Source organism: Periplaneta americana, chromosome 2 (genome assembly GCF_040183065.1).
Source record: "Periplaneta americana isolate PAMFEO1 chromosome 2, P.americana_PAMFEO1_priV1, whole genome shotgun sequence".
NCBI lineage: Eukaryota > Metazoa > Arthropoda > Insecta > Blattodea > Blattidae > Periplaneta > Periplaneta americana.
The window spans coordinates 214,555,081-214,576,277 of record NC_091118.1 but is presented as its reverse complement, the minus strand read 5'-3'; the positions used below and the strand labels follow the sequence as shown (position 1 = coordinate 214,576,277).

Here is a 21,197-nt window from a genome sequence, read left to right as displayed (position 1 = left end):
CCATTCTCTCCGGAGAATTTCTACACATTTGCCGATGTCCTGCGTATTTAAGGGCACATTCAGAAGCTTAACATCTCATATTAAAATAACAGGTTTAGTGAAGGTGAAGTAGATCTATGTGGATTTTCTCATTCGCAAGAATTTGGCGACACTTCTGTTATCCATGATGCTGCACATTGCTAATTTAAAAAAAAAAAATCAATTCAAAACTTAAGTTGAATTGTTTACTTGAAACCCGTATTACAAGACAAGTTTTAGTTTTCTGTATTCCAAACAGGAAGGAGCATAGCCTATTCCCCCATGTAAGATGCCCCACTCAAACCTACGGTGTATCTGGTTGTACGTATGTTATAATGGATCTATTAATAAGAGCAGGTGATTTGCAAAACTTTCCGTTTCCACAAATTAATTAAGACTATACAACAGCATGTTCATATCCCACGGTAAAGATATTATGCGAAAGAGACAGATTTTATCACTTATTATGTTAGTGTTGTGTACAATAATACTAATAATAATAATAATAATAATAATAATAATAATATTAATAATAATAATAATAATATTAATAATAATAATAATAATAATAATAATAATAATAATAATAATAATCATCATCATCATCATCCTTGCATGTATTGGGCCTGGTGGCCCGTTACGGTCTCTTGCCAACGATTGAACGGTCTGCCCAAGGATCTCTTGCCCACAGGATGGTAATTTAAAATTTGGCGTGGAATTCTAGAACGAGGCATTCTGATGACATGTGATCTCCAGTTTTGTCTGTATTTCTGTAGGTATTCCGTAATCAGTTCAATCTGCAGTTCTTTCATAATGTCAAAATTTTTAATGTGATCCTTTCTCGTATATCCCGGTGTACGACGCATAAATCTCATTTCTCCTATGCCTCTCCAGAGGCTATAGGTGGCAACCCCACCACTGGACTTACTTCCTCCAGGCTAGTAACCTGTTGGAAGGACATTTTCTTACTAAAATGTCTCTACAAACAGAACACGACTGCTTACAACAACAACAACAACAACAATAATAATAATAATAATAATAATAATAATAATAATAATAATAATAATAATAATAGTGAAAGTGCACGGTAAAGGTGTAGACAACACATTAGGCCTACAAAAATAAAGCGGATATCCGAACAAAAATTCTCAACTATAACAGCGCTACGAGTATCATGGATCAAGTTTTCACATTTTCACTAGTTCAAAAACATACCTACAACAGTCCGAGCATAGAAGATCCTAGCTCTTTTTTCAACCTATGGCAGTCTGGACAATACGTAATTCTGAAATTATTCAGTCCAAAGAATGGATCGATCCCGCACCCTTTCAAATTCTGAATTATCGTCCTAGGGCAGAATATCACTGGGAAGCCACTCAATAGCAGGCGACAGACAGAAACCGTACATTACATTAAGTAAAGTATGTAATTAAGTTTCAATAAATTTAGGTAATACAATATTTTTCGATATACGACAATAGGCATTTAAATGCCAATAATTTACACTTCGCATCGGCCCAGTATAGCCTGGTTATTTTATTAATGTTGTAACAAGGCTGAAGTCGAACCCCGACCCACTTGGAAGCTGGAGTGGAGCTGCCAAGGGCGATGCACTAAAATTAGTTACGGCGCGCGAGCAGCAAAATTGCCCTGGACATCGGAAATCAAACAGGCGGGCTGCCTGGCTTCCAGGCGGTACCTCTGGCCGTAGCTGTTTATAGTATATTCTTCCCCGTCTACCAACACACTGCGCCTTCATCTTCCAGATCCATATGGGATTCATCAACATCGTGAACTAGTGAATGTTACGCTGTGTGGCCCGTGGCTATGGATCTCAAGATGATGACGCTTTTCTTTCTTCCATTCACTCATCTGTGATCTCTAGATTCAGTTTCTTCTTGGGAGATAACCAAATGTTAATTTTGATAGCCTGCACTATAATATTTCATTTGTTATATTCCATGTATATTATTATATCGGGATTGAAGTTTAAAAGATGTGGAACAAGTAAAAGTTGTACAGTATTTTAATTCGTTATTTTAAAGACGTTATATTTGGCGTCGATGGAATGGTTAGTCCAGCGAATAGGAATTATAAACAATGGACACTTCGCGTCGGTACCTTTGATGTAGCCGGACTGATTTCAATGACCTTCAAGCCAGCTAAAGCGTGAGATTCTGCTTTCTCCCTAGAGTTGGCGCTGACATCACACCAGCTAGCAGTCGACACAGCAGAAATATAACACATATAATTAATACATCTAGGTACATTATGTACTCAAATAAAATAAATTGGATCCATAATAATAATAAATCCGTAATGTCTAGACTCTAGAGTTCCTTTATAATTAGAGTTGAGACGTTGAACCCAACAACAATTAAAATATGTAATGATTTGATAGCACTGAAAATGGAAAAACAAAACTCTTACGAGAAGTAAAACCATATACCTATATTGTATTATATTATATTATATTATATTATATTATATTATATTATATTATATACAAATATTAAACGAATTCGATACTTAATTTTGTAATGTATTATATTATTTTATAATATAATTTATGATATCTGAAATATAAAATATTATTATTACAACTAGTTTGTCACTGAGAAATCAGGAAAAGCTGTTAACTTGAATTTATTTGAAGCAAAGCGTTACTGGATTATGCAATAAGGTAGGCGATGTTTGGATCCTGTGTCTCAACTCTATTCTCAATTCTTATCTTAGCCTATGCTCGATTACACTAACCTCTAGCGCTTGAAAGTGGAACTAAACGCTGGCGCACAGAGAAACAAAACACAGGAAAATTCGCTCAGTGTCCATTCTTTATAATCCCTATACGCTGGTTAGTCCATGTATTGCGGGTCCCTATCACCACGGCATGGCGCGTCCTCAGGTTGCGGATAGAGGAGACGGCCTCCATATATGGAGGGTAGCTGCGAATATATTGAATAAGCAGTCGTGGACAGCCGATAAGGGGTGGTCCTCCATCTTGGGGGTTGGGCGAAGGGCTAACAACCCATCACCGTAAAAAACAGCTTGTTACAAAACCTAACAGTAAGCCTCGGAATGGGACTGATTCTCCGGCACGACCACAGCAAAGGAACTAAGTATATGATTATGTCTCGTGACCAGAATATTGTACGAAATGGAACTAGAAAAATTGGAGATTTATCTTTCGAAGAGGTGGAAAAATTCAAATATCTTGGAGCAACAGTAGCAAACATAAATGACACTCGGGAGGAAATTAAACGCAGAAGAAATATGGGAAATGCCAGTTATTATTCGGTTGAGAAGCTTTTATCATCTAGTCTGCTGTCAAAAAATCTGAAAGTTAGAATTTATAAAACAGTTATATTACCGGTTGTTCTGTATGGTTATGAAACTTGGACTCTCACTTTGAGAGAGGAACAGAGATTGAGGGTTTTTGAGAATAAGGTTCTTAGGAAAATATTTGGGGCTAAGAGGGATGAAGTTACAGGAGAATGGAGAAAGTTACACAACACAGAACTGCACGCATTGTATTCTTCACCTGACATAATTAGGAACATAAAATCCAGACGTTTGAGATGGGCAGGACATGTAGCACGTATGGGCGAATCCAGAAATGCATATAGAGTGTTAGTTGGGAGGCCGGAGGGAAAAAGGCCTTTGGGGAGGCCGAGACGTAGGTGGGAAGATAATATTAAAATGGATCTGAGGGAGGTGGAATATGATGGTAGAGAATGGATTAATCTTGCTCAGGATAGGGACCAATGGCGGGCTTGTGTGAGGGCGGAAATGAACCTCCGGGTTCTTTAAAAGCCAGTAAGTAAGGAATGGTTAGTAGCGATTTGGTATTAGGAGAGAATCGAACCCACGCGGTGCAGATCAACAGGCAAGTGCCTCTATATAATTGTGAAGTCGGATGGAGGTCCCTCGGTGAGGATACCTTACCTTGCTTGCATCATAACCAGTACTTCACTTAAGCCCTGCGAATTTCTCATGGAAAACATTCTTGTTTTAACAGGATAACTAGCCTATTACATTACGAATATTTTCATTTGTATTTTTCCATCTTGTGTCGCAATTTCTTTGTATCTTCAGAACATTTTCGAAACCTGTTGTCGGACATTGTGATCAAATGCCTATATAATCACCATAGAGAAAGCGTGTTCCAGAAACGCCGTCCATTTCTTCAAGTTACATTGTAGTATACTCGTTCGGTTCACGTGTCTTCTAGCGTTTTGAAGGAGTATCGGGTGTGATGAAAGTTATTTTCAATTAAGAGGGATGGTAGGAGAAATTTCTATTTACTACATTTTTCAAGCGATGTCCTTGATTTTCGTTACACATAATCACGGTGTGATAGATAATGATGTGGTGAAGTTTCATTTCTCTGAGTGAAATAGTTTGAGTTATTAACAAAAATACTATGAAAATTTTGCACATTTCAAAATGAAATCTGTCTTTCAATTTTTGAGTAAACTATTGTTTGATTTCTTTTTTTTTTTGCAAGACCAGTGGTATATTTAGAAAAACATCACGCATTAGTTTTCCTGTATTTATTTATTTAAAACCACCACCAACAGAAGCAGGCTTCGAATTACAGGTGGCTTACATAGATACATACACAAAACACATAATAAGAAAAAAACAAAATAAACAACACAAACGAAAGAAAGAAAATACATAACGGTAATAGATGCTAGAATATAGTATTGCAGTTAATATAGTGCCAAATGTCAATATAATGATGCAAAATTATTTAAAAACTAGAGTAAAAACATTATAATACACTTCTTCATAATTTAAATATCTAAGGAAATACAATTATTTTTAATATTGTATGAAATATTTTAACTGTTAAATTGAAATCTAATTGAGAATCACAGTTTAAAGACAGAGAGTTGTAAGTATTACACATAACAAACAATGGAGAGTTCTTGAAGAAAACAGTTCTAGGAATGGGAATAACAAAAGGTTGCCTATGACGTAATTCTGTTCTTTTTACATTGAACTGAAGGAATTTAAGAAAATCGCAGTTATTCACTATACCGTTAACAGTCTTATAGAGTAAAATTTGGCTATTTATTAATCGTCGAGATTTTAAAGTTTTATAATTAAATTCAGAAAGTAACTGATTATATCAAATTTGCTTGTCATAAGACGACACGTGATGTTTTTTTAAAATGTAAATAATGTAAAAATCTTTTCTGTATCCTTTCTATTTGCATCTGACGGGACTGGAACTGAGGTGCCCATATTACAGACGCATACTCTAGCTTACTTCTAACTAGAGTTTTGTATAGAGTATCAATAGTATTTATATTTTTTAATTCTTTTGTATTTCTGATTATAAATCCTAATTTTCTATATGCATCAATTACCACGTGATTTAAGTGCATTTTAAAACATATATCTTTACTACAAAAGGAGGAAACCAATTTTTATACACACTGCATACCTAAAAACAGAAATTTTACATTGACATTGTCAATATTTCATTTTTTTATTTTAAAATAATCATTTAATCATAAAACCCATGCGCTATTTTGTTAAGCGAAGTATAGGCCTATAGAACGTACAGTAAAAATTTCATGTTCCTATCATAAAAAATTGTAAGAGTCTATACACTTCGAACCAGACGAAATGTGCTGAAAAAAAGTGTGAGAAAATAGCTTGGAATTGAAGTTCAAGGGTGCAGCCATTTATATATTGCATAATTTTTATGCTTTCGAGCGTCGCAGAGCATTGAAACTTGCTCAACGCATAAACAAGATATTTCTGATTAATGTTTTTTTTTTACAAGAAAACGAAAACGCGATTTTTTACTGAAAATGACAAAAATTTCACTCTTCGCCTCCCTTAAGATTTGTTTTTATTTTTTGTATTAAAAGTCGTTAAACTAGAATGTTCACCCACTCCTGATTGCGTTATTTGGGTTGCCTCTTCGAATGATGTGCACGGAGTTTCTGGGACACGCTGATTTTCTTATTATGCCAGGGACCGTCAAGTGACTACACTCTCGTGCGTACGTACAAACCCTCAAGCCCTGACGTACGCCTGCGGGCAAGGGTAGCTGCTTCCACAGTGGCGGAGCTAACAACTTGTATGTGAACCAAATTTGTGATAAGAATGTAAATTAATTTCAGCTTTTAATTGAAGCACGCTTTCACTGTTAATTGCACTATACTGAAAAACAGTACTCTATACAATTTTGTACAGTTAACTATATACGAAACAAATTTTTGCATGTTTGCACAATAATGAAACAAAACAAAATATACACTTTTATACAGATTAATATACTGTTTGTCTTCTTCTCATTGCTATACAATTCAATTAACAAAATAAAACAACTGTACAAACGTTGTCATTCAAATACAATTCTCTAATAATAGTACTTTTTCTTAAACATCAGAGATCCGCTGCGATTTTTGCAGTTTTCTGTTAGTAAGCAGCTATTTAATTCTCGGAGCTATTGTTTTGGTACCAGCCAATCGCAAACATGCTTTCAACTGTTCATCACTTAGTTGTTTCTGTGACGTGACTTTGTAAACTTCATTAAACAAAAGAGTGTTTCGCATACGTAGGTTGTTCCGAACATTTACAACGTTCTTGCAGCAAGATTGTACTGTTTAGGAAACCTTTCTCGTGGAAAACAAGTATAGAAATGGTTAATACTTTTTGTTTTGATACTTATCCTTTAGCTCAATATCGCTTTGTAAATCAAGTATTTCTAATTGTAGTTCAGCAGGAATATCCAGGACACTCACTGAAAAAGATATTGCAAATATCTTAAATTGTTGTTCAAGATCTCTAATATCCTCAAATCTACGTTCGAAACTTCGCACAATTGTTGCATTATTCTTATATATTCTTTCATGTCCAAGGCTTCTAACAGGTTTCCCATGTACATCCATAAATAAGGCAGTTTCATTTCTAAGTGCGAGAAAACGTTCCAGAATTTTTCGACTTCACCACCTTACCTCGGTATGGTAGAGTAAATCCCCATACTGTTAATACCATCAAGCAGTGCCCTGAAGTCCCTGTGATTGAGTCCTTTAGACCTTATGAAATTAATTGTTCGCATAACAACATCCATTACATTGCTAAGGTTCATGTTTTAGCATATAAATATTCCTGGTGCAAAATGCAGTGCACCGGTGCCCCCAAGCGACCTCGATAGGCTCCACCACTGATAGACTGCAGTGTACAAGTGTACTGCCCGCAGTGGAAGCCGTAAGCAGGCCTGTACCCCTCTCGCGATCTTGACTCGACTTGGCGGAGCCTGTTATTATGCAATGTATCTTCTGTCCTCTGTGAACACGCCGCCAGAATTTATGAAAGCAAAAGCTCTTCTGTACCTTCTTACAGTTAAATTCGTCACTGCTCCGTCCTGCCCAAGAAGATTTCTGATTTAAACAATGGGGGAGAAGCAGTTACGTACAGACTTCAGGATTCAAGGCGCAACTTGTGTTGATATGCACTTGCAACAAGTAACACGCCCACCCGCTAAAGGGAGCATACTGAAGAGATTACGGAAATAATGTCACATACTTACTTACTGGCTTTTAAGGAACCCGGAGGTTCATTACCGCCCTCACATAAGCCCGCCATTGGTCCCTATCCTGAGCAAGATTAATCCATTCTCTATCATCATATCCCACCTCCCTCAAATCCATTTTAATATTATCTTCCCACCTACGTCTCGGCCTCTCTAAAGGTCTTTTCCCCTCCGGCCTCCCAACTAACACTCTATATGCATTTCTGGATTCGCCCATACGAGCTACATGCCCTGCCCATCTCAAACGTCTGGATTTAATGTTCCTAATTATGTCAGGCGAAGAATACAATGCATGCAGTTCTGCGTTGTGGAACTTTCTCCATTCTCCTTTAACTTCATACCTCTTAGCCCTAAATATTTTCATAAGAACCTTATTCTCAAACACCCTTAACCTATGTTCCTCTCTCAAAGTGAGAGTCAAAGTTAACAACCATAAAGAACAATCGGTAATGTAACTGTTTTATAAATTCTAACTTTCAGATTTTTTGACAGCAGACTGGATGATAAAAGTTTCTCAACCGAATAATAACAGGCATTTCCCATATTTATTCTGTGTTTAACTTCCTCCCGAGTATCATTTATACTTGTTACTGTTGCTCCCAGATATTTGAACTTCTCCACCTCTTCAAAAGATAAATTTCCAATTTTTATATTTCCATTTCGTACAATATTCTCGTCACGACACATAATCATATATTCTTTGTCTTTTCGGGATTTACTTCCAAACCTATCTCTTTACTTGCTTCCAGTAAAATTCCCGTGTTTTCCCTAATCGGGAAATACATACAGTTGTATTAATTTATAATTCTCAATAATTATACTGAAATAATGCGGGTTCCTTAAAAACCGTAAGTAATTGTACTTCAATTACAGATTTTCAACTTAGCGGTGACGCAGTTTGCTGTCATGACAACTAGCGGTTCCGCAGTACTCTGTCGCGTCAGAAGCCTTTCTTTTGTCTATTTAATGGTCTGCATATTTTGATTGTCGTTTTACAACAGCTTCATTCATTCGTCTTCCTTCCTGTTGCTCAACACAGCCGGCTATTCCTGGAAAGCTACAATATACAACTAGTAGCCTATGGCTGATTGTCTTATGTGGCCTATCAGAACAGACGCAAACCTTTAAAATCTAACATTATAGACAATAATTATACATCCTTTTCGTTTAAAGACATTTGGAAGGAAACAGACTATCTTTTAGGGCCGTTATTGTTCATATTATCCTCAATAAATATAAATATACAGGGTTTTCAAAAAATAAATAACTGCTGGCATATTGGATCATCAACCATTCCAATAACTTCATCGTAGATAGCTACTGTATGTGTCCACCAATTTGTTTCTACAAGTACCATTCCCTCTCACTGCTTTATACCGAAGCTGCAGTCTTTAAATTCCAACATTAAACGAAAAGGATGTATAATTATTGTCTGTAAAGAAATGTTAACTGTTTCTATCAATCACGTGACGTAGCTACATGCAAATTATTCCACCTTTGTTTGATCAGCATCATCATCCTTCACGAATTAGGCCTCTGTAGACCTGTTTCGGCCCCATCTAGCAGTCTTCTAAAAGGTCTTCCTGGCCGACGATGTCCTCTAGGTTTATACTGCATCATAATTTTTGGGATTCTTGAATTTTCCATTTTACTTACATGATCTAGCCAATTTAATTTGTATCTGTTGATTTTTTCTTCTACTGACTAATTCTAATTGTTCTAAAATTTCTTCATTCCTTTTTCGTCTAAAAGAGTAGGTGTCCTGAAGAATTTCATTTCGGTTGCTTTGATTCTGTTCATGTCTTTTTTCTTTAATGTCCAAATCTCGCTTCCGTATAAAAGGGAGGGTAATGCTAGTGAATTTTATATTTTTATTCTTGTAGATTTTTGTACTAATTTAGCTTCTAATGTATTGTTTATTATTCCTAGAATTTGTGTAAATTTGGTAATTTTCTTGTTCACATCTTTTTCATTTTGATAAGATATTTCACAACCCAGATAGGCTAATTGGAATTTTGCACTTGTTCGAGGCATTGGCTATTGTGTATTATCTTACTTCTGACTGGGTCTTGTCCTAAAAATGCCATTACTTTTGATTTTTGTGCTGAAATTTCCGTCCCAAAATCTTTTAATATTTTATTTAATGTATATAATCCTCTTTGTAAATTATCCTCTGAATTGGAAATTATGACTTGATCATCGGCATAGAGTAAGGTATTTAATGTTAGAGCACTGGTTATTTTGATTCCTGATGTGTAGATGTGGTTCCATTTTAAAATAATTTCATTTATATAAATATTAAATAAAGTTGGTGATAGTGGACAACCTTGTCGAACTCCATTATTAACTAATTTTCTTTCGGATATACAGTTATTTATTTTGACACTTATTTTGCTGTCTGTGTAGATTCCTATTATATAGGGACATCATTTTATTTTTACTTCAATTTTTATTGTATCTGAGTTTTTTAATGTACTTCACTCCCACCCCTTCTACTAAGGAAGTCCCAACTCCACACAGAACCAAGACCGCAGATAGTAAGCAGTACTGAGTTACTGAGTATAGTACGTTCCAGAAATATGTTCGCGTTTTCCAGTGACGAAAGAGCTTTCAATATTGAATCATATTTTCGCACAGGTACTGTCCGTTTGCCTACGTCGCATCCCGATTTCCCCCACCTGCTTCTGCTCCCCCCTCTGTAAAAGCTGGGCTGTCTTAGCTCTTTTCTGAAAAGATTAATTTCTCTTAGGAATTGGACGTTTACGTAATATTATACAACTGTTTAATTTACCTTAAATGAAAGGGCCTCGTTAAGTAATTAAATGTCACGTGATTTCCTCCCTTTCTACAGATAGCATGTCTGAGTAATTTTATATTTTCGGGTCGGGCAGAAGTGAAGATAGAATTCACAGTACGTAGAGTAGGTACAGAATTATTTCAACATGAGTTACTAGTACGAAGGACGAAACTGGCAATTGGAATTAGATGCAATAGTCTATAGTGCGATAATATGCACAAAAGAACTGAAGCCTGTATCGAAATGAACGGCTACCATTTTCAAAATTGTGTTTAAATATTCATATTATGATTATTTTTCAATTTAACTTCTTTCTCTATATTGTACGCTAATATACTGTAGACAGTATAATATACACTGCATAATGAATACGTTCGCATGGATAACTCACTTCGTGAGTAAAAACACTTATTCTTAATACAGTACTGTACTTTTATTAAAGAAAAACCTAATGAAAATTATCAACTCAAAATCGCGATATTTCCTAGTTTACGTAAATGGATGAACTACTTTTCTTCCTTCCTATACCTAGTAGAGTGATTTGTGTTTTACGCCAGTATCATGGAACTCCAGTCTTGGAGGGGGGAGCAAGCGGTGTTTCCGGTTCTCTAAAGGTATAGACAGGTTAATATTAAAAATGTTAGTAAAAATAAAATGATGTCCCTGTATTTGTTTAATAAGAGACATCATTAAATGAGGCCGGACAACCACCACTTCTACCACCAAGAAAGAATGTGCATGCCGCTGAGTGGTTCCTGGACATACATAGATAAAGACCCTGGCTCTCCCGGCATCGAATACGCGCCCTTTTAGTCCAAGCCAGTCGAATATAGCATCAGTGTATCTCTTGTTTGGCGAGGCATGTGGTAAAGCGAGCAGGAATTGTTCCAATCTTTATTCATAGCCCTGGGCAGATGGCATGTGGCGATGCAGAGTTATAACTTCTGTAATAGTATGCATATGCAGGAGTTGACAACGGGCATCGAGCGGTGTGACGCAGTCTGTTCCCTAGCAACAACAAGTACGATTTATAAGCTACTTTCTAATAAAATTAAATTAATATTCTTGCATCTAATTTTAGTACCTGACGAACCAAAATCTCGATAAAATTAATATATACCAGAGGTCTGCATCGGACGTTTTCGCTCGAGCGCCAAGTAGTTCATAGCATAATCCGATAGGTAGCGCACATGCATGATGGGTAAAATTGTCACGAGCGATAAATCCTCGAACGGTATAAGCCGAGCGTTAGACATTCGTTCTTGTTACAGTGATGAACTGTGTAGTAACATCATAGATGTTTATCATTTCAAAACTTTGCAATGTTTAACTAACCTCTCCATAGTACAGCTACAAAACTTGCTTTAAAATGTAATATAAATGTTGTAATTGTTTCCCCCCCCCCCACACAGGAGTGGTTTTGTTTTTGCCACATCTGATAGATGTTATTGGATGTAAATGTAATTATTATAAACTGAGAACACAATCACGATAAAGCAAGCACTGTATCAAGTTTTCTAGTAATAATAATAATAATAATAATAATAATAATAATAATAATAATAATAATAATAATAATAATAATAATAATCTCTAATAATAATATTAGTGTATCAATCTTTGCGTCTGTAACAGTTGTGCAGCATGATTATTCGTTTTATTATATTTTCTGTGACGTTATCTCTGTACTAATATTGTTATTAATCTACTGCTATATCAATAATATTTTGTAAAACGTTTCTACATTGTCGCAGTATATAGGCGGAACACTATGTATGGACCTATGATATTATATATGTGGTAAATCAAATATTGAATAATTATTAATTAGCAATAATAACTGTATATCGAAGTTTTTCATACTATTTTATTTATAACTTCATGTTCCTGTTTTGGTACGTTCCATTAAACGTTTGTCATAAACGCAGAAAATAAAGCCTTATTTTTACCGTGTGAGCAAAACATATGTGTATCTTATCTGTCGCCTTCCATACAAGATAAGACATGTCGGTGAGATGACCCTGTACTGTGCTTCTATTTATTACGAGCGTATCACGACCGATCGTATCTCACTCGACCGAGTTCAAGCGAGCGATTTAACTACAATGCAGCAGTCTGATATATACTGTACCTTAATTTGTTAGTCTCGAATCATTCTGAGAACAGAATGGAACAAGTGACTATTGCTTTGAAGAGTGCATAAGAATTTAGCTTCCACTTTCAGCAACTTTCCCACGGCTGAGTTGCTTGCCTGGCATGTGCATAATGACGTCCTGTGAGGCGATCTGGAGATAAAAGTCGGAATGCAAGCACTGCAAAACTTTCTCGTTACGACCTGAATATCTCCCTCAATGAAATAAACCTTAGAATAGGGCCTATGTGTATGCATTAAAACAGTTCATTCTTTTGCTAAGTAACGCATCTGAAGCACATGACACTAGTACAAACACGATTTGATGCGCCGACAATTTCTAGTAGCTCTGGAGATGACCTCAGGTAATGAACTTGAGATTATAACCATATCCTATGACATCAAATATTAATGTAATATAGCCTGCTGACTACAAGACGTATACAGGGTGGAAGTGAAATAACTTCCAGATTGAAGGCGACGATAGGGTACCTTAGGCCCGATTGTACAGGGACATCATTTTATTTTTACTAACATTTCTAATATCAACCTGGCTATACCTTTGGCTTAAAGGTTGTGAACCGGAAACACCCCTTCCACTGGAGTTCAATGATACTGGCGTAAGATACAAACAAATCACTTTACTAGGTATAGGAGGGATGAAAAGTAGTTCATCCATTTACGTAAAGTAGGAAATATCGCGATTTTGAGTTTGATAATTTTCATTAGGTTTTTCTTTAATCAAAATACAGTACAGTATTAACAATGAGTGTTTTTACTCACGAACTGAGCTGTCCATGTGGACGTATTCATTATGCAGTGTATATTATACTGTGTACAGCACATTAGTGTACACTATAGAGAATGAAGTTAAATTGAAAAATAATCATAACATTGATATTTAAACACATATTTGAAAATGATGGCCTTTCATTTCTATACAGGTTTCAATTCTTTTTTGCATATTATCGCACTATATACAGTACTATTGTACCTAATTCCAATTACCAGTTTCGTCTTTCGTACTACTAACTCATGTTGAAATAATTCTGTACCTACTCTTAGAGTACCTTACGTACTGTAAATTCAATCTTCACTTCTACCCGATCCGAAAAGATAAAATTATTCAGACATGCTATTTATTATCCGTTCAAGTGGTTTTGTCGAGAGTCGTAGAAAGGAGGGAAATCACGTGACAGTTAATTACTTAACGAGACCTTTTTATTTAAGTTATTTTAAACAGTTATATAATATTACGTAGACGTCCAATTCCTAACAAAAATTAAGGTTCTGAGAAAAGAGCTAAGACAGCCCAGCCGCAAAGGGACGGGCAGAAGTGGGTGGGGGAAACCGGGATGCGACATAGGCAAACGGACGACAGTACCTGTGCGAGAATATGATTCAATATTGAAAGCGAACATATTTCTGGAACGTACTATACTCTCTAAGTCAGTACTGTTTGTGTTTACTAAGACCGTAAGGCGACTTTGACTGTATACGCTTGGTTCTGTGTGGAGATCGGTTGCAAGTTCACTAGTAGAGGGGGTGGGAGTGAAGTACATTAAAAAACTCAGGTATAATAAAAATTGAAGTAAAAATAAAATGATGTCCCTGTATAAACCATCTAATCTTAGATCAGAGGTTAAATTGATCCTCGTTCTAGCTGAACTTGAAATTTTGTGTTATATAAAGTCTAATCTGAGATTAATTTGTTTTAAACTAAAGTCAACTTTGACTGAACAAATTTCTCCGATTAAGTAAGATGATCCAAGTTCAGTTATTTCTTTTCTGTTTGAAATATACGAGTGACAGATTGTGCAAATAAAATATTCAATATTATTATTATTAATATTAATAGAGATGAAAGGTACATATATATATATTTTTTTCAATTTCTTGCCTTAATACACAAACATTCTTATATTAAGGCTCTATCGTGTTCAACAATATCAAATAACATAACCTATAATTGTATTATGTTTATAACAACCATTAATTATTAATGGATATGATAGGTACATTCATAAATTTTCAATTAACTGTATTACTAAACGAAAATTGTCGTTTTATAAAGAATTATTATGTTTAGCAATATCAAACACCATAACATGATAACAATTTGGAGAACAGTCAAACTTTTTCTTATTGTCCGCCATTATTTACATTGCACAAAACAAACCAGTGTCTCCAACACAGTGTACGGAAAGTCGCCAAAAAGTAGTTAAAAAGTTGCTAGATTTCTCATTATCAACAAACAAATATTAAATTTTGTCACTAATGGGTGCTAAAAAGGTCGCTAAATCCCTATTTAAGCAATATACAATTTAAAAGAAATTGTCGTTGAAAAAGAGTTAAAGTCGCTAGATTGGCAACACTGAACAAACCTGTACAACATGGCCCGCGCATCGCATACTTCACCTGTTTATGCGATGTTGCCAAATCCTTTTCACGTGAACTTAGATTGCATTTGAACCAAGGTAATTTGATCGCAGGAAAGTTTTATACAATAGAAGAAGTGTCTGAACTCGGTTCACTTTCCGATCTTCGATCAAAATTGATCTTTAGTCAGGGAATTAATATTTGAAGAGAAAAATTCGCTCCGGCGCCGGGGATCGAACCCGGGTCCTTGGTTCTACGTACCAAGCGCTCTGACCACTGAGCTACGCCGAATTCAATCCACAGCACCGGACCGAACCTTCCTCCTTCAATGTTTCCCTTTTGGCCTGACTCCAAGTTAGGCATATATGTTGACGTATATATCCAATATCAACTGCCATTATACTAGGAGCGCACTCAGTTGAGTGACTTGTTTGGCCGGGATTCCGCAGTTAAGTGCACAGTAATCTGTACAGACATATGCACTGCAGCTATGAGAATATTATAGATTTATTAATTTGTCACAAAGGGAAACATCGAAGGAGGAAAGTTCGATCCGGTGCTGTGGATTGAATTCGGCGTAGCTCAGTGGTCAGAGCGCTTGGTACGTAGAACCAAGGACCAGGGTTCGATCCCCGGCGCCGGAGCGAATTTTTCTCCTCAAATATTAATGGTCAATATTACAGATATTATTCTGTAGGACAAATTAATAAATCTATAATATTTAGTCAGGGAGTTTTATACAATCGGGTCTTAAACAAATAGAAAACCTGTATTAAGTTAAATGCACGGTTAATTGGAAAATTAAGTTTGAAGTTTCAGTAGTCCGGCAACATCGCCGCTAACACACTCTTCTCGTGATACAAATCTAAGAGGTCATCGCTAGATGAGCTGTTCTCTGGCGCTGTGTTGCAATCAACTCGCATCGTGCAGTGGCTTTAAATCAGAGATATTTACAATTAAATTTACACGAAAACCGTCCACACTATTGAAATACGCCACAGGGACAAATTATTCTTTATTAGTTTCCCTATCGATATGGACAAAAATCACGACCCTACTCACAATGGTTACCGAATAAGAGGGTGTTAAACATTTGAGAAAAACATTTTTCTAAAAAAAAAAAAAACTATGAACTTTTCACCAATATGATATAAGGCCTATAGTTCTTTGTTACATACAACATGAGCTATTCGCTCTGAAAATCTGCAGGGTTATTTCGCTTCCACCCTGTATAAAGGGTGAACCGTAGATCAAGTAATGTCAATTTCAGGAGAGTATTCTTTGAGATATTTCAAACAAAATATTTTATACAATTTTGCTTCCTTTTCGACATAATAGGCCTAATTGTTTTATATGAAACATTTCATAGTGTGTTTCGGGAAGGACATTGATTTAATTCCCAATATGTTCAGTAAATTTAAGAGAACAGTGTAGCCCTATTATGATAAATTATTGAAATACCTTTAAATGTGCCGAAATTTGATCTCAACAAATTTAACTTAAGTAATTTTTCAATGTTACATTTGTTCGGATCAAATTTCTGCACATTTAAAGAATAAAACTAAAATTCTTTCAATCATTTATTGTCATAATACACTGCTCTCTTAAATTGACTGAGCATATTGGGAATTAAATCAATGGCTTTCCCAAAACACCCCACGAAATGGTTCATATAAAACAATTGTTATCTCGGAAAGGAAGCAAAATCGTATTAAACTTTTTTGTTTGAAATATCTCAAAGAATAGCCCCCTGAAATAATTAGTAACATTACTTACGGTTCACTATGTATTTACATATACACAAACGACTAACATGGAGACTGCAGACATGTGTCGTCACACATTACAAATTTTGTATATACTATTTATTATGTTATGGCTGGAGGGATCATCGTGCTAACCACACGATACCTCCATTCTAGTTGGATGATCGTACACCTCTGCTTCGGCATGTGGGCGTGAGGCCAGCCGCCGGCTGGTCGGTCTAGGCCCTTCACGGGCTGTAGCGCCACGGATTATTATTATTATTATTATTATTATTATTAATTATTATTATTTATTATTATTATTATTATTATTATTATTATTATTATTATTTATTATGTTCTGCATTTTCATATTGTGCGGTTATCATTGTAATGTAAAATAATATGAAGCTCTTGTTTTGAAGTAAATCAGTTTTGTATACGACATTTCGTCGATTCTATAGTCGACCTTATTTATACAGGAAATAGTTGGCAACCCTGGTCAAAATTGAAAGTCAAATCAAAAGAAAAAAATCCATTCAACACAGGCAGCTGGCGGAATACACATTTGTGAAGTTCAGATATACAAACTGGAGAAAAAATAGATCGGAAATGAGACTAAGACGCACGGATTTAAGAATGACAACAGAGACCGTTCAAAACATTACTGGATTACACAAGCCCGGGGGGAGACCAGCAAAATGTTGGTCCACGTTTGACTTCAGAGTTCTTGAAGATGCGAAAAGCTTACGAAATAACTGATGACTGAATTTATTGTGGATCATTACATGACTGGATCCATTTGTATTGAAAGTATCCTTGCAGACGTTAAAACAGGGGCTTGTGTATGATATAAATCAATAAGTAGTAACCCTTCCGGGAAGGTGGTGCTCGTGTGAAGTTTAGGTTCGTATTTTCCTCCTCTAAATATTGGAGCAGGGGGAACCTACCTTGCTTCATTCTCTTAACAGTTTCTGAAAATGGTCAAACGATTCCCTAGATTTGGCACATACTATTATTCTAATTACTCTTTTTTTTTGTAGTAGGAATGTACTGTTACTATCTGTGGAATTTCCCCAGAATATTATTCCAAACCTCATTACCGAGTGGAAGTGTATGCAAAGTGTATTGTTTTTAACATATTGATATCTACTATCTCTTGCATAAATCTAATCGTAAAACATATTGAATTTTCTTTAATATGATATTTCCAATTTAAAACATTATCGATTTATAAGCCAAGTTAGGGACCTGCTATTAAATTATTAGGTTTGAAATTTGCGACGTTGAATTTGGAAAGGATTTAAATTGAATTATGTTAGTTTTGTTACAATTTAATACTAATTTATTGGCTGAGAACCAGTCACATATTTTGAAGAGAATTTCCTCTGTTGAAGATTGGAATGTGTTGGAGTTATTGGCTGCAATTACTGTACTTGTGTCATCTGCAAATAATATGTGATGACCTACATCTTATATTGGGGGGGGGGGCAAGATAATTTATGGACACTAGAAAAAGTAGGGGACATAATATTGATCCTTGAGGAATTCCATTATAAATAGTTCCCCTTGTAGAGGCAGGTTTCATAGTTCTATTGATTTTTACTTTCTGTTCCGTATGTATGCGATATGAGTGAAATCATTGGTGTGCAACGCCTTTAATTCCACAATAATCTAATTGTCTAGCAGCACTTTATGATTTATACAGTCAAATGCTTTGGATAAATCACAGAAAATCCCTGCAAATTGTAATTTATTTTATTAATAATGACATGAAGATGAGGCGGTTAATGGAAACAATATGAACAAGGTGGGTTTTGGAACTGACACACTGACGGAACAGTAAGATTTTAACGTTTAAAATAAAAGGAATAAATTGTAGTATAGGAAATCATGTGCCAATAGAATGACAGAGAAAAGGGAAGAGCTTCAGTAATTCCTAACACAGTTTCGTCCAAAAGTGGCTAAGGCGGATTTTAACAATAGGCTAGTAAAGTAAATGTAAAGTGGACCCATACAAGCCAAATCGGCCCAGAGGGTGGCGGGGAGTAAAGGCTCCCACCTTCAGGGATGTGTCCGCCTTCAAATGGAAATGCCCCTGGTGCTCATTTCATAGTGCGACCGGAAGGATTAGATCAATGGAGAAATCAGGAATCGAACCCGCAATCTCCCGGCTTGCAGTGTTAAGCTACCACGCGCCCGAAACAAGAGCACAATAACTAAAATCTTTGTAAATGTATTAATTTTTGCTAGCAATATATATATAATTTGAACTGGTAATGGAAATTACGGGAAAACGGCTGGACGGATTTTAATAAATGACCCCTCATTTTGAAGCTTGGAACTCAAAGTTTTTCGGAAAAATAGTAGGTTTCAGTGAAATGTCAATTTTTAAACATAATTTTCCTATTTTCCAAAATCCATCTGTCGTCAGTTTTGAGAACTAGCTAATACCATTCACGGCCGACTTGATATTCCCTTCGCTTTTTTGTAAAGGAGAAGCGAAGCGAGCATCAAGTCGACCGTGTTGCATTTCAGAATAAAACAAAACACACACTACAGTAAACAATATTACACGAAGGCCATGATCTGCAAGAATGCTGATATATTTACAGTTAAAATTAAATTGGTTATTAAAAACTTAACTTACTAAAAATAATTTACGGGTTCGATTCTGTGGTGTGTAATTTTCTGGGTACAGCTGTGTATTGGATATTAAAAACTGCAAAACTTGAGGTGGTTTGATGACATTATTACCATTAGAAATGGAATATTATTGTAGTTAATGCCATGATGTGACTATTTTTCATTAATTATACATATTAATGCTATATTGATGATATGAAAGTGAAACGTTTTGGGGTTATATAAGTAGATGTAGAGAATAACTTGAATTAGATTTTGATTTCTATATTTTACTGAGTGGCGGCTATATAGTATATGTTACTGAAAGCTTTCGTAAGATGATAATAATATTATTAAAAATCAAATATTTTTAAAGTTATTAATCAAATGGGGTTGGGTCTTTTTCATATATTTAATGGCGGTGTGGTGTAGATATTTATATGCGTGGTTCTCTTCAGTATTGGCTCGAGAGAGAGTATCTTTCATTATTATGGAAGCAAATAACTTTCAGAATGTCTGGTATTCTTCATTGAAAATAAATCTGAAAAATGTTTATTTGAACGTCTAATGAACTTAGTTTGCAGGGTTTGCTGCACAAGCCACTAGTTCAAATTTAATTCAAAGTCGTTTCGTCTCATCGTCACGTCGTAGCGGTACCCAAATTCATTTTCCTTGTAACTGGAAGTGACGGACTTCCTTTGTTGTCGATCTTCGTTGTTCCGACTGGCATCTGCCGGATGTCACCGGTATGTGGCACAGGTAAAAGCACGGCGCTTTTTATAACGACGAACAGCGTGACCGGAGTAGGCACCACGCCCTGGCGGAGACCGCTAACAGCAATTCCACCTAACAGCTCTTCGCAACGAACAACTAGCTACAAGTGAGCAAACTGTGCCTGCCATCATGATCACCAAACAATGACCTTCCTGCTCCTTGCTGGTCGGTGGCCACACTGACTGCTTTGTGTTTATAGCACTGCCATTTATTTCTGTCGTCTTTTTTTGTGTGTGGTATTAAATGCATTTCTTATTTTCTCATTAGAGAAAATATTGCGATACTATAACAAATTATTTTGAGGTGTTCCCAGAATACAATTTTCGTACAGGCCTACTGAAAACGAGAAAGTCGGCAGGATTCATGGAATCCCTATAATAGCGACACACATTTATGCTGTTCGCGATTGGGATGGTTCAGATTGTAAGGATGTTTGGGATTTGAAATAAAAGATCATTTTTTTATTTCTATTTTTATACTTCCCGCATTTGTAGAAAAGTCCAGGATAACAGGGAGGGTTTGAAATTGAACGGGTTACATCAGCTTCTTGTCTATGTGGATGACATAAATATGGTAGGAGAAAATCCACAAACGATTAGGGAAAACACAAGAATTTTAGGTTGAAGCAAGTAAAGAGATAGGTTTGGAAGTAAACCCTGAAAAGACAAAATATATGATTATGCCTCGTCACCAGAACATAATACGGAATGGAAATATAATAAATGGAAATTTATCCTTTGAAAAAGTGGAAAAGTTGAAATATCTTGGAGCAACAGTAACAAATTATAGATGACACTCGGGAAGAAATTAAACGCAGAATGAATATGGGAAATGTCAGTTATTATTCGGTTGAGAAGCTTTTGTCATCTCTGAAAGTTAGAATTTATAAAACAGTTATATTACCGGTTGTTCTGTATGGTTGTGAAACCTGGACTCTCACTTTGAGAAAGGAAAAGAGGTTAAGAGTGTTTGAGAATAAGGTGCTTAGGAAAATATTTGGGGCCAAGAAGGATGAAGTTACAGGAGAATGGAGAAAGTTACACAACACAGAACTGCACGCATTGTATTCTTCACCTGACATAATTAGGAACATTAAATCCAGACGTTTGAGATGGGCAGGGCATGTAGCACGTATGGGCGAATCCAGAAATGCATATAGAGTTTTAG

At 35.7% G+C, this 21,197-nt stretch overlaps 1 protein-coding gene and 1 long non-coding RNA gene across 12 annotated transcripts in view; one reads left to right on the top strand and one right to left on the bottom strand.

The window, feature by feature from the left end:
* Window positions 1-21,197, top strand: part of LOC138695117 (uncharacterized) — a 51,238-nt gene that overhangs the window by 5,937 nt on the left and 24,104 nt on the right. The window contains exon 1 of one of the 2 annotated variants that reach the window (XR_011331061.1): window positions 19,993-20,015. The exons of the other annotated variant lie outside the window; for it this stretch is intronic. This is a non-coding gene — a long non-coding RNA (uncharacterized lncRNA). Of the gene's footprint in view, window positions 1-19,992; window positions 20,016-21,197 lie in introns of those variants that run through there. 2 annotated transcript variants of the gene reach the window in all.
* The window catches only part of tmod (tropomodulin), a 242,200-nt gene that overhangs the window by 214,390 nt on the left and 6,613 nt on the right, over window positions 1-21,197 (bottom strand). The gene's annotated exons all lie outside the window — the stretch shown is intronic.